Source organism: Candoia aspera, chromosome 1 (genome assembly GCF_035149785.1).
Source record: "Candoia aspera isolate rCanAsp1 chromosome 1, rCanAsp1.hap2, whole genome shotgun sequence".
NCBI lineage: Eukaryota > Metazoa > Chordata > Lepidosauria > Squamata > Boidae > Candoia > Candoia aspera.
Window position 1 is genome coordinate 277,013,802 of NC_086153.1, and position 12,875 is coordinate 277,026,676.

Here is a 12,875-nt window from a genome sequence, read left to right on the forward strand (position 1 = left end):
CACTCTTCAGGATGTCTGGCTCTAGCTCACTGACCACACCGTCAAAGCTATCCCCGATATTGTTATCCTTCCTATACAGGTCTTCTGTATATTCTTGCCACCTTTTCTTGATCTCTTCTTCTTCTGTTAGGTCCTTGCCATCTTTGTTTTTGATCATGCCCATTTTTGCCTGGAATTTACCTCCAATGTTTCTAATTTTCTGGAAGAGGTCTCTTGTCCTTCCTATTCTATTGTCGTCTTCCACTTCCGCACATTGCTTGTTTAAAAATAATTCCTTATCTCTTCTGGCTAACCTCTGGAATTTTGCATTTAATTGGGCATATCTCCCCCTATCACTGTTGCCTTTTGCTTTCCTTCTTTCTTGGGCTACTTCTAGTGTCTCAGCAGACAGCCATTTTGCCTTCTTGGTTTTCTCTTTCTTTGGGATGTATTTTGTTGCCGCCTCCTGAACAATGTTGCGAACTTCTGTCCATAGTTCTTCCGGGACCCTATCTACTAACTCCAGTTCCTTAAATTGATTCTTCACCTCCACTGCATATTCCTTAGGGATATTAGTGAGCTCATATCTAGCTGATCTGTGGGTCTTCCCTAATCTCTTTAGTCTGATCCTAAATTGTGCAAGGAAAAGTTCGTGATCTGAACTACAGTCAGCTCCAGGTCTTGTTTTTACCGACTGTATAGATGTCCGCCACCTTTGGCTGCAAAGGATGTAGTCAATCTGATTTCGGTGTTGTCCATCTGGTGAAGTCCATGCATAAAGCCGTCTCTTAGGTTGTTGGAAGAGAGTGTTTGTTATGCAGAGTGAGTTTTCTTGGCAAAATTCTATCAGCCTATGTCCTGCTTCGTTTTGTTCTCCCAGGCCATGCTTACCTGTAATTCCAGGTGTCATTTGACTGCCCGCCTTAGCATTCCAGTCTCCTGTGATGAAAATAACATCTCTTTTAGGCATGTTGTCCAGTAGGTGCTGCAGATCCTCATAGAACTGCTCTACTTCGGCTTCTTCAGCATCTGTGGTTGGGGCGTATATTTGGGTCACTGTGATGTTAGATGGCCTGCCCTGAATTCGAATTGAGATCATTCTATCATTTTTTGGATTGTATCCAAGCACTGCTTTAGCCACGTTACTATTATTTATGAAGGCTACTCCATTTCTTCTGTGGTCCTCTTGTCCACAGGAGTAGATCTGGTGGTCATTTGATGTGAAGTGGCCCATTCCAGTCCATTTCAGTTCACTGACGCCCAAAATGTCTATCTTTAATCTTGACATCTCACCAATAACCACATCCAATTTGCCCTGGCTCATAGATCTTACATTCCAGGTTCCAGTGGTGTGTTGATCCTTAGAACATCGGATTCGCCGTTCACCACCAGCACCGTCGGCCACTAGCTGTCCTTTTGGCTTTGAGCTAGCTGCGTCATCACGTCTGGGGCTAGTTGAACTCATCCTCTGTTCCTCCCCAGTAGCATTTTGACCATCTTCCGACCTGGGAGTCTCATCTTCCGATGGTATACCAACATATCTCTGGTTGCGCTGATCCATTTAGTTTTCATGGGAAGAATACTGGGGTGGGTTGCCATTACCTTCCCCAGGGATCGCATTTAGTCTGACCTCTCTGTCATGACCTTCCCGTCTTGGGTGGCCCTTCACGGTTTAGCTCATGGCATCATTGAGGTGCTCAAGCTCCAGCACCACGACAAGGTAACGATCTTTTGCTGAAGATATACATACATACATACATACATGTATGTATGTGTGTGTGTGTGTGTGTATATATATATATATATATATCAGAAAATTTGAATTGGTGTTTTCTAGGCTGTGATATGTATGAAATAAGAATCAATAGATTGGTGTTAATTACATGCACCAGTGATTGGTAATAATGGAGGAACCAGGGTTGGGTTTGGGACAAAATTGTACAACATTCTGAATTATTGTGATCCAGGGGAATTTTGTGTGTGTGTGTGTGTGTTAATGACATGAATGGATGAGTGAGAATATGAGTGAGAATGAATGAGACAAGAGAATACTAGCAAAGCGATTAAGACAATTGGGGACTCAAGAACATGTGAGAATGCAGACTGGTGAGTATCTATTTAGGTTTTTTACTTTCGTCCCATTTAGTTTATTTTAATCACCATAATGTATTTAACTTTTTTTTCTTCACTGTGTGTTGTAATCACTATCTTTTTTTGGTGGAGAGTTTTCTTTGTATTTCACAATTTTAAGAAGTATAAATAATAATGAATAATAAATGTGGGCTTACTAAATGTATGACCTTTCTTTTATGAGTTATCCTTGATATTTATAAATCCTGTTATTTTATCTAAAAGTGCACTTAAAGTAGTATAGAAGGCTGAGTAAATTTGCAAAGGACACCTGCTTGTATGCTATAGGTAGCTTCTAAGAATTTCAAATATTAATCTAAATAAAATTGTTTATGCAGTTATTTGTATAATATATGTAAAGACAAAAGTGGAAGCCAGAAGGTAAGAGAATATTGTTTGTTACTGATCAAAATTAATGAGTTAAGTAGAGCATTCAGAAGAAAACTGTCAATTGGTATTCTGACTAAAGAAAATTGAGCATTGGTATTGAAAATTATTCTTAATTAGAGGTGCTGCCATTTTCTGTAAAATATAGTTTCACAGAAAATGGCAGCATTTCTAAAGAATAATGTATAGATTTGTCTAGGCAGTTATCTTTGAGATTGGAGGAAAAGTCTTAAAATTCTGTTGCCTCACTTTATATCAGGCTTTTTATATGTCTTTATATAAGGAGCTTCTGAACAGGCTGAAAAATAGCAGAAATTACGAATTATTTATGTATCATTTCAGTATGGGATGCAAACAAAATTGATGAGATTAGAATTGACAAAGGGAGACCCTGTGGAAGCAAAGCACAAATCAACCAGTTTATGATAAAGGTGAAATGGGAAAGAGTTTCTATTTCTAGTATGTTGTCCAGGTCCATATGCATCAAAATTATAGCCATTTTCAAACTACTTCAGTCAAAAATTATGAAAGGTTGTTACTGCAAACTTCCTCAAGTATACATGAAATAAGACTGAAGGCAAAGGATCTAGTATTTACCTACATACCAGGAATTGGTAAGCAAACAGTTGTATCTGTTTTTGATGTGGCTTATGCCATAGCATTCATGACCTAATCATCTACAGGTAGTCCTCACTTAATGACCACAATCTAGGTAGCCAAGCAATGTGATCATTAAGTGAATCTGGACCCATTATATGACCTTTTTTTGCAGGGGTTGTTAAGTGAATCATGCAGTTCCCTATTGAATTTGCTTATCAGAAGCCATCTGGGAAGGTCAAAAATGGTGATCATGTGACTGTGGGGATACTGTGATGGCTGTAAGTGCAAAGAATGGTCATAAGTTGTTTTTTTCAGTGCTGTCATAATTCCGGGCAGTCGCTAAACGAACGTGTTAAGCGAGGATTACCTGTAAGTCCATTCCTCTAGGGTATCCGGTATGAGTCATCCACATGTATACATATATACAGTATGTGCGCATATCCATGTCTATGTGTTTGTATAGCAGAAGGGCTTGGATTCACTACAAAATGGTGAAGCTGCAGGATTTGATGGCATGTACTGAAAAACTGTGGATCAGCTACCAAACATTGACTTACCTCCTTTTTTAGCTCCATACTACACTCAGGACAGTTGCCTCCTATATTCAAGAAGACCAAAATTATTGCAATTTTGAAACCTGGAAAGGATCCAAATCTCCCCCAAAGCTACAGACCAATCGCTCTCCTTTGTGTCACCTACAAACCCTTAGAAAGACTCATGCTAAACAGAATAGCTCCAGCAGTAGAAACTGTAGTTCCAATAGAACAAGCTGGATTCCGCCGCAGACGTGACTGCAGCGACCAAGTCCTCGCACTAACTGCCTACCTGGAGAATGGATTCCAGGGGAAAATGAAAAATGTCTCTGTCTTTCCTGACCTCTCAGTGGCCTACAACACTGTCTGGAGAGAAGGACTTCTTCTCAAACTAATCAAGGTTGTATCTTGCCATAACACCATTGCCTTAATTGACAACATGCTGAGCAATAGGGTATTCCAAGTCTCCACAGAATTTGACAGAAATAGATATTACAAGCTGAATAATGGGTTACCACAGGGATCAGTGTTATCCCCTGTTCTTTTTAATTTGTATATACATGACCTGCCTGAAACTGTCTCTCGGAAATTTATTTATGCTGATGACATCAATCTTACAGTCCAAAGAACCAGCTTCAGCGAAGCAGAGGATATCCTTTCTCATGACCTTCAAAAGATGGACAACTACTTCAAAAACTGGCACCTCCAACCAAGCCCATCAAAAACAGAGGTAGCCACATTCCACCTCAGCAATAAGCACACAAACTACCAGCCTTCAATGAAATTCCGGAATCATATTTTACAGTGTAATAACTCCCCAAAGTACCTGGGGATAACATTGGACAGATCACTGACCTTCCAACAACATCTGGAAAAAAACAGCTGCAAAATTGAAAAACCGCAACAATCTATTGAACAGACTGGCTGGACCATCCTGGGGTGCTGACACGAACACCCTACGAACAACAGCCTTGACCCTGGTTTATTCCACAGCCGAGTCTTGTGCTGCTGTGTGGCTTAACAGCTCCCACACCCGATTGGTCGATGTTCAACTCTGCCAGACAATGCGCATCATCTCCGGCATACTGCATTCTACCCCTGTGTACCGGCTACCAGTACTCAGCAATATTATACCACCCCACATCAGAAGACAACAAGCCCTCGCCCGGTTATGGTCAAGTATGTTGAACAACAAGGCCTTTCGTATTCATAAGGATATTGCACAGACTACCACAAGATTGAAATCTCCTAGGCCAGCTTGGAAAACAGCCATACATCTAACATCTATCCAGTTCAATCCTAAGAATGCCTGGAGAGAGGAATGGTCCAAGTCGTCACATCGCGGCTTGGTCATTAGTGATCCCTCTTCCAAACCTCCTGGCTTGAACCTGCCTCACTCTGTCTGGATGAAATTGAATAGAATCAGATGTGATACTGGAAGGAGTGCCTCTGCTCTGTACCAATGGGGCTGGAAAGATTCTCCTTGTTGCGACTGTGGTGCTGATATATGAACTATTAAACATATTGTGCAAGACTTCCCACAGTGTGCGTTCCCTGGCTCCTTGGAAGAACTGCGCAAAGCAACACCAGAAGCGATCACCTGGATAGCTGAACTGCACATCCAGTTATGAGGCTACCGCTGTATCTCTTCAGAAGTTTTGTATATAATTATGTGGACTGTGTGTATATATTTGCCTTTCTCTTGTTATGTACTCATATGCTGTATGTATGTATGTATGTGCATGCATACATGTATATACACACACTGTATACCTTACTATGTACATGTGTATACACACACACACAGAGTATACCTTACTATACATGCCCCAGTCACATGACTCAGTGATATCCAGCAGGATAGACAAATTATTCCAAATTGTCTACCCCCTGCCTGCAATGCCGTAATGTAATATAAATAAGGTAGCACTTAATTTCTGTTCAAAATCTTGCAAGATGATGCTGTCAAGGTAATGCATGCTATATGCCAGCAAATTTGGAAAACACAAGAATGGCCATCAGACTGGAAAAAATCAACTTATATCCCCATACCAAAAAAGGGAAACACTAAAGAATGTTCAAACTATTGAACAGTGGCACTCATTTCACATGCCAGTAAGGTAATGCTCAAGATCCTGCAAGGTAGACTTCAGCAATTCATGGAGCGAGAATTGCCAGATGTACAAGCTGGGTTTAGAAAAGGCAGAGGAACTAGGGACCAAATTGCCAGTATCTGCTGGATAATGGAAAAAGCCAGGGAGTTTCAGAAAAACATCTATTTCTGTTTTATTGACTCTTCTAAAGCCTTTGACTGTGTGGACCATAACAAATTGTGGCAAGTTCTTAGTGGTACGGGGATACCAAGTCATCTTGTCCGCCTCCTGAAGACTCTGTATAACGACCAAGTAGCAACAGTAAGAACAGATCACAGAATAATGGACTAGTTTAAGATTGGGAAAGGAGTACGGCAGGGCTGTATACTCTCACCCTACCTATTCAACTTGTACGCAGAACACATCATGCGACATGCTGGGCTTGAGGAATCCAAGGCTGGAGTTAAAATCGCTGGAAGAAACATGAACAATCTCAGATATGCAGATGATACCACTTTGATGGTTGAAAGCGAAGAGGAACTGAGAAGCCTTGTGATGAAGGTGAAAGAAGAAAGTGCAAAAGCTGGCTTGCAGCTAAACCTCAAAACAACCAAGATTATGGCAACCAGCTTGATTGATAACTGGCAAATAGAGGGAGAAAATGTAGAAGCAGTGAAAGACTTTGTATTTCTAGGTGCGAAGATTACTGCAGATGCTGACTGCAGTCAGGAAATCAGAAGACGCTTAATCCTTGGGAGAAGAGCAATGAACAATCTCGATAAAATAGTTAAGAGCAGAGACATCACGCTGACAACAAAGGTCCGCATAGTTAAAGCAATGGTGTTCCCCATAGTAACATATGGCTGCGAGAGCTGGACCATAAGGAAGACTGAGAGAAGGAAGATAGATGCTTTTGAACTGTGGTGTTGGAGGAAAATTCTGAGAGTGCCTTGGACTGCAAGAAGATCAAACCAGTCCATCCTCCAGGAAATAAAGCCAGACTGCTCACTTGAGGGAACGATATTAAAGGCAAAACTGAAATACTTTGGCCACATAATGAGAAGACAGGACACCCTGGAGAAGATGCTGATGCTAGGGAGAGTGGAGGGCAAAAGGAAGAGGGGCCGACCAAGGGCAAGGTGGATGGATGATATTCTAGAGGTGACGGACTCGTCCCTGGGGGAGCTGGGGGTGTTGACGACCGACAGGAACCTCTGGCATGGGCTGGTCCATGAAGTCACAAAGAGTCGGAAGCGACTAAACAAATAACAACAAAGCACTTAATTTAAAAATAAAAAACTAAGGTCCATTTAGAAAGGTTTTAAGTACTCTCAAAAAGCCTAGCATGAGGGCATTAAATATATTTCTGGGGCGGTATATTCCATGGTGTCATAGAGAAGGCCTTTCTTATCCTCTTACTTTTGCATGATGATGGGACATGCGCAGGCACCCCAGATGATCTAACAGGATGGGCAGATTCATTTTGAACAAAGCAGTCCCACATGAAATCCTAATAGAACTTTGGAGATGGCAATATCCTTTGGTAGTATAACTTGTATATTCACATTTAAAATGAAGTCAAGTAGAACTGAAACCATACAAACACGTACAGGCATGTTATATGAAACTATATTGTATTTACATAGTTATAAGAAGGAATTTTTAAAAAGAAGGGGTGTGCCATTCAGAGGGGCAGGAGTTATGCTTGGCGGGGGGTGGGGGGAGAGAAAATGCAGAGGAGCTCTTTTAATAGCATACCAATAAATGAAGTGGGAAATAGGAAGTATTTTAGTCATTGACTAGGGAGTGACAAAATGATTTTGTATGAAATTTCATTTACTGTTTATCATTTCATCTTTCTGACTTTTGTGTATTCTTAGTTCCTAAACTCTGTTATATCCTGTGTCAGACCAATGATGAAAATTGTGCCCGCCCTCCCTCCCTCCCTCCCTCCCTCCCTCCCTCCCTCCCTCCCTCCCTCCCTCCCTTCCTTCCTTCCTTCCTTCCTTCCTTCCTTCCTTCCTTCCTTCCTTCCTTCCTTCCTTCCTCTACGTGAACATGTTTACAATAAATGAGTATGGTCTTGAATGTTCATTGTCTAGCTTGGAACCAGCTGTGTAAACTATTCTGAGCTTTCCAGAAGAGAAGTAATATGCAAGTGTAATAAATGGAAGATGTGGATCTTTGTATAACTGGCCTTCCATATATTTTTTCTGTGTATGAAAAAAAAATGTGAGAGGTTGGTAATAAGTATCCCATCATAATGAAGCTTATCCTTTTGATGACTGAAAGTTCTGTTTAATGCATGGGCAACAAAGATCCTCATACATGTTAGATTTGAAGCCAGGTTACTTACTATATAGTATCTTAGATTTTCAGAGTCTGTTCTTAGTAGTATGGTGTTTCTATTATGCATTATAATAATATGGTGTTTCCATCAAAAATGTTTTTTATATGGATTTTGTCTCAGAAAGCCTTTTTTTCTTAGAAAAGATGTTGATGATTGCAGGGAGAGATCTGATATACTAGGTACTTATTACAATATACTGTGAGATTAGATAATCTAGTTGGTCACAGATGAGAGATCTCCTAGCATAGCTACATACTCATTAGTACCAGCTTTTTTAACTTGTATGTTTTAAAGTAATTGGTCAACTACTCATCTAATTATAGAGCTAGGTTTCTAAGAAAATGAGAGGATCTCAACCATGCTGATATCTTGGGCCATTCTTGAGGGCCCAAGCAGAAATGAAGCAGAAACTTACATAAGGTCACTGCAAAATCTGCTTTTCTGCTTTTTCCTTTCACATTGAAATATGCTTTGTTAACACCCTTATATGAAGGGCAAGAATGGCATTTTAGCTTACATTTCCAGATTAACATGCAATTGGAATTTTACGTTAGTGACTGTCCTGAACTAACCTTCCTCAACCATGTACATTCAAGGTATATTGAACCAAGAAACACACACAAATATAATGTATCAGGATCTTTCAACCTAACTGATGAAAAGAATTGGTGATTATAAGATGGTATAGCCCTGTAGATGTTATCCTGAACTCCACAGAAGAAAAATAAGAAGTAAACGTTATTGAAATAAGTGTTGTTGATGACAATGAAAATTCAGAGATGATATGAGAATATAGTTCCTCAATTATCTTATTATGTTAAATATTTGTAAAATACTATTTGATAAATATATTTTACAGAGCAAATTTGAGAAGCAGAGAAGAAAGCTAAGGTAGACAATGACAAATCAGTCCAACTCTTTTCAAGGTATTTATTCTGGCCCTGTTAGAACAGTTCAACATGTTGCAAAAAAAAAAATACAGCTGTTTCCTTCCTGATTCTTTCCAAACTGGGAAATAATCCAAAATTTACACATCTCAATCCCCACCCTGTAATAGTATGTGGATTACTTTTGTTTATTTCGATCCCTTCAGCCCTTCCTAATTTATTCCATACTAATTTTTTTGGCTTGGACTCTTGACTAATTATTTTTAGAAGAAAATTATCATTGTATGTCCATGAGAACATTTAGTATTTCTTAATTCTCAACACATTTCTTGTTTTGTTGATTGCTGGTAAATTATAATCAACTTGGAAGATCACAGTTAACACAGATCAGGAATTAGTTGTTTCCTTTTAAATATTTATAGTTTCTACAGTTTGCTTTACATGTTAAACATCATAGAATTCCTCCAAGTAAATAAGGATCCAGTGATTGATTTATTCTGGTTCACAAACTCATAAAAAAACCTTGTCTTCAAGAAATGAGCTTAAAATAATTAACCATCCTCACCTGGTCTCTGATACCCTCTCATAATTTGCTAATGCCAAAATATGTGCTCTTCAAATATTGTACATATCAAGAGTGTAGCTTACTATTTAGTAAGTAATATAAAATAGTATATTTTTACTCTCAGGATTTTTTCTTTGATTCTATCTATCTATCTATCTATCTATCTATCTATCTATCTATCTATCTATCTATCTATCAAATTTTTATCACTGCCCATATCCCCCCACAAGGAGATGGGCAATTGTTCATTGATGGTAAGAAACCTCAAGGGAGGAACCGATGTAAGACCACCAACTATGAAGTTTTCTGTTTCCTTCATAGTTTAGCTGGCAATTTAAAGACTCAGTTTACATTATAAAGTTTTTTGATAACTTGATGGTCTTCTTAAGACTTTACTGGTATACCTTGCTTAACGACTGTCCTATTTAGCAACCGTATGAAATTAGGAAAGTGCTGAAAAAGTAATTTTACGAGCAGTCCTTGCATTTACGGGCATCACAGTGTCTCATGGTCATGTGATTGCTATTTACATGTTTCACAACCAGCTTCCAACAAGCAGAGTCAATGGAGAAGGTGGGAGTAAAATCTCAAGTTGCGGTCGTATGATGTCTTGCTTAACAACCTCCAGTGACTCACTTAATGACCAAATGGGAAGTGACATTGTAAGTCTGTAGCAGTCACATGATGTTTCACTTAGTGACTTAGCGATGGAGTTGCCAGTCCCAATTGTCACTAAACGAAAACTGCCTGTAGTGTCACTTATATTTATTGTTGATTTAAAAAAAAAAGCTTTCTTTGAGTCTGAACTGTATAGCAGAACTTAATAGCTTTTCTGAAACTGAAGATTGAAATTCTGGAGCTTTCTTATTTGGTATTTCAAGCTGAGCATAAACTGGCTTCTTGGATAGATTGAAAGATGGATTGTTTGATTAACTTATTTAAATAACAATCTAGCTATTATGTTGCCAGAGTAAATATGGCATGATATAATGAAAAAATTGTGTGTGAATATTGCATCAAACTTTTAAAGGCTTTGGGCCTACAAGAAAAATATTGCAGCAGTTATCACTCCTGTTTGTCCTCTGCTGCTCTTCTCTGCAATATGTTAATTTTAGAATTCTCCATTAAGTTGGGGCGAATGTTAGGGGCAGAAAATGTTCTTCCTAGACTTTTAATTACTTAAGTACTTGTTACTTATAAGAAGAGACTACACAAATGCTAGTTTCCATAGATCTGTCAGAATCTTTGATTCGTACACAATACTGCTCTGTCAGTGTGGTGCTGGTTCAGCAGCATCCTTGCATGCATAGACTTGGTAAGTATTTGAAGGCCAACTCTTGTATAATTGGTTGACTCTCTAAATAGGATCCTCTTCTTTTGTATTGAAGGGTGTATACAGCAGTACAGGTTTTTATGCTGACATCTCCTTGCCTTTGTCTGCTGCCTGCCAGGGTGCATTTGTAGAGGTGGTGTTTTGTTGTTAAAGCTCTTTAAAAGAACAATATGATCACTTTATGATCAATTTAGGGCCAGTGTGACTTAAGAAGAGGTTTCTTTAAAAAAATCAGCATCTGTGAACATTAGAATCAGACAGATACTCAGTTTATTACAACCATATTTTAATGTGCAAGAAATCTTGGGTACAGAAAACTTATTTCTCTATGACAAGACATAACAGGATTTTCTTAAACTTCCTCCATCAGATATTTGTAATTTTTTAAATCAGTATAACTATAGGTAAAAATATAAATACTTTAAATATGTTCATTTACTGTTTGATTTCAACCATGTGCCATATCCCATCCTGTTCTGTAGTGTGTCCAGCCCTTAGGAGCCAGTCTGTAGAATGTTCATGAGGTTGCACTCGGAAAGAGATGGGAAAACCTCAGTTACACATACAAATACCACCTGCATTTCTATGAATGCAGGCCTAGAAAAAAATTCTGAAATTATTTATTCTTAACAGTGCTTTTTAAAATGCATCTTTGTTTCTGGAACATCAGTAGAGGTTAATCAGATGAGTAATTCATATTACTGCCCCACATAATTTGAGAATCAAACAAACCATCAGACATGTATGTTGCTTTACTAATGAGGAGGGCCTTTAAGTTTCTTTTTGTTGGCTACCCAGAATAATTGGGGGATTGGATGTAGCTGGTAGGCTTCAACATGTTCAAATGAAAGGTAAAGGCATTCCATATCTAGTTCTGTCATATTTTCCCCTTCTCAGTAAACCATTACCTAGCAGCAAAAGGAAGGACTGGAAATCTGGCTTCGTTCTGAACTGTTTCCACATCAAATGGGGAAAAGGTTGCAATTTTAAGACAGGTGCCTGAGTCTGCTTCCCCCCACTCCCCTCCAATAAGCCATTTGCTGATTCTTGGTAAATGAGCACAGAATAAGCACAGACAGATGGGAGGGAGAAGATAAGAGCTCACTAAAGTCATCTCCCTGAGGATGATTCTAAACCTAGAATTAACCCACATTTTAGAAATGGTGTAAGTAGAGATTCAACTTATTCTGAGTCCTGTCCCAGATGATCAAGGAAGCCTGGCTTATAGCATCTGTATCTTTTTATACAGTATTTAAATATCAAAACAAGTTATTACAGATAGTCCTTGCTTAATGACCATAATTGGGATGGGAATTTAGGTCACTAAGTGATGTGGTCATTAAGTGAATACAGACCCAATTTCACAACCATATTTGTGGTGCTTGTTAAGCAAATCACATGGCTGTTAAGTGAGCCATGTGGTTGTTAAGTGAATCATGCGGTTCCCTATTCATTTTGCTTATTAGAAGCTAGCTGGCAAGGTCGAAAATGGTGATCACGTGACTGTGGGACACTGCAACCGTCGTAAATGTGCAATGATTGCCAAGCGCCTGAATCATGTTCATGTGACACTGGGGATGCTGCAACTGTCATAAGTGCAAGGAATGGTGGTAAATCAGTTTTTTCAGGGCTGTCATAACTCTGGGTGGTCACTAAAGGAATGGTCATTAAGCAAGGACTACATGTAATTGTTCAAAAGCAAGCATTGCCCGTTTTTGAAATGTAAGTACTTGTCATGAGTATGAGAATGCTGCTTTTAGATAACAGGGAGATTTTTGTTGAGTTCACACCAGAGAGAAAGAGTCTGTCTTTGTCTGCCAGCAGCCTCTATTTACATTTTTAAAATTTTCACAAGTTTTATATAACATGTAGTTTGACCCTAAGAGAGCTTTTTGCTGTCATTAGTTAACTGCTCACACATTATTACTGCTACTGTATATATTTTTCTTATATTTAATTCATATAAAATAATTTTAAAAAGCATGTATTATTTTATAAAATATACAAAATAGAACAAA

General features: G+C 38.8%; 1 protein-coding gene across 1 annotated transcript in view; it reads left to right on the forward strand.

Moving 5' to 3' along the window:
• The window catches only part of SIPA1L1 (signal induced proliferation associated 1 like 1), a 206,339-nt gene that overhangs the window by 98,853 nt on the left and 94,611 nt on the right, over positions 1 to 12,875 (forward strand). The window lies entirely within an intron of this gene.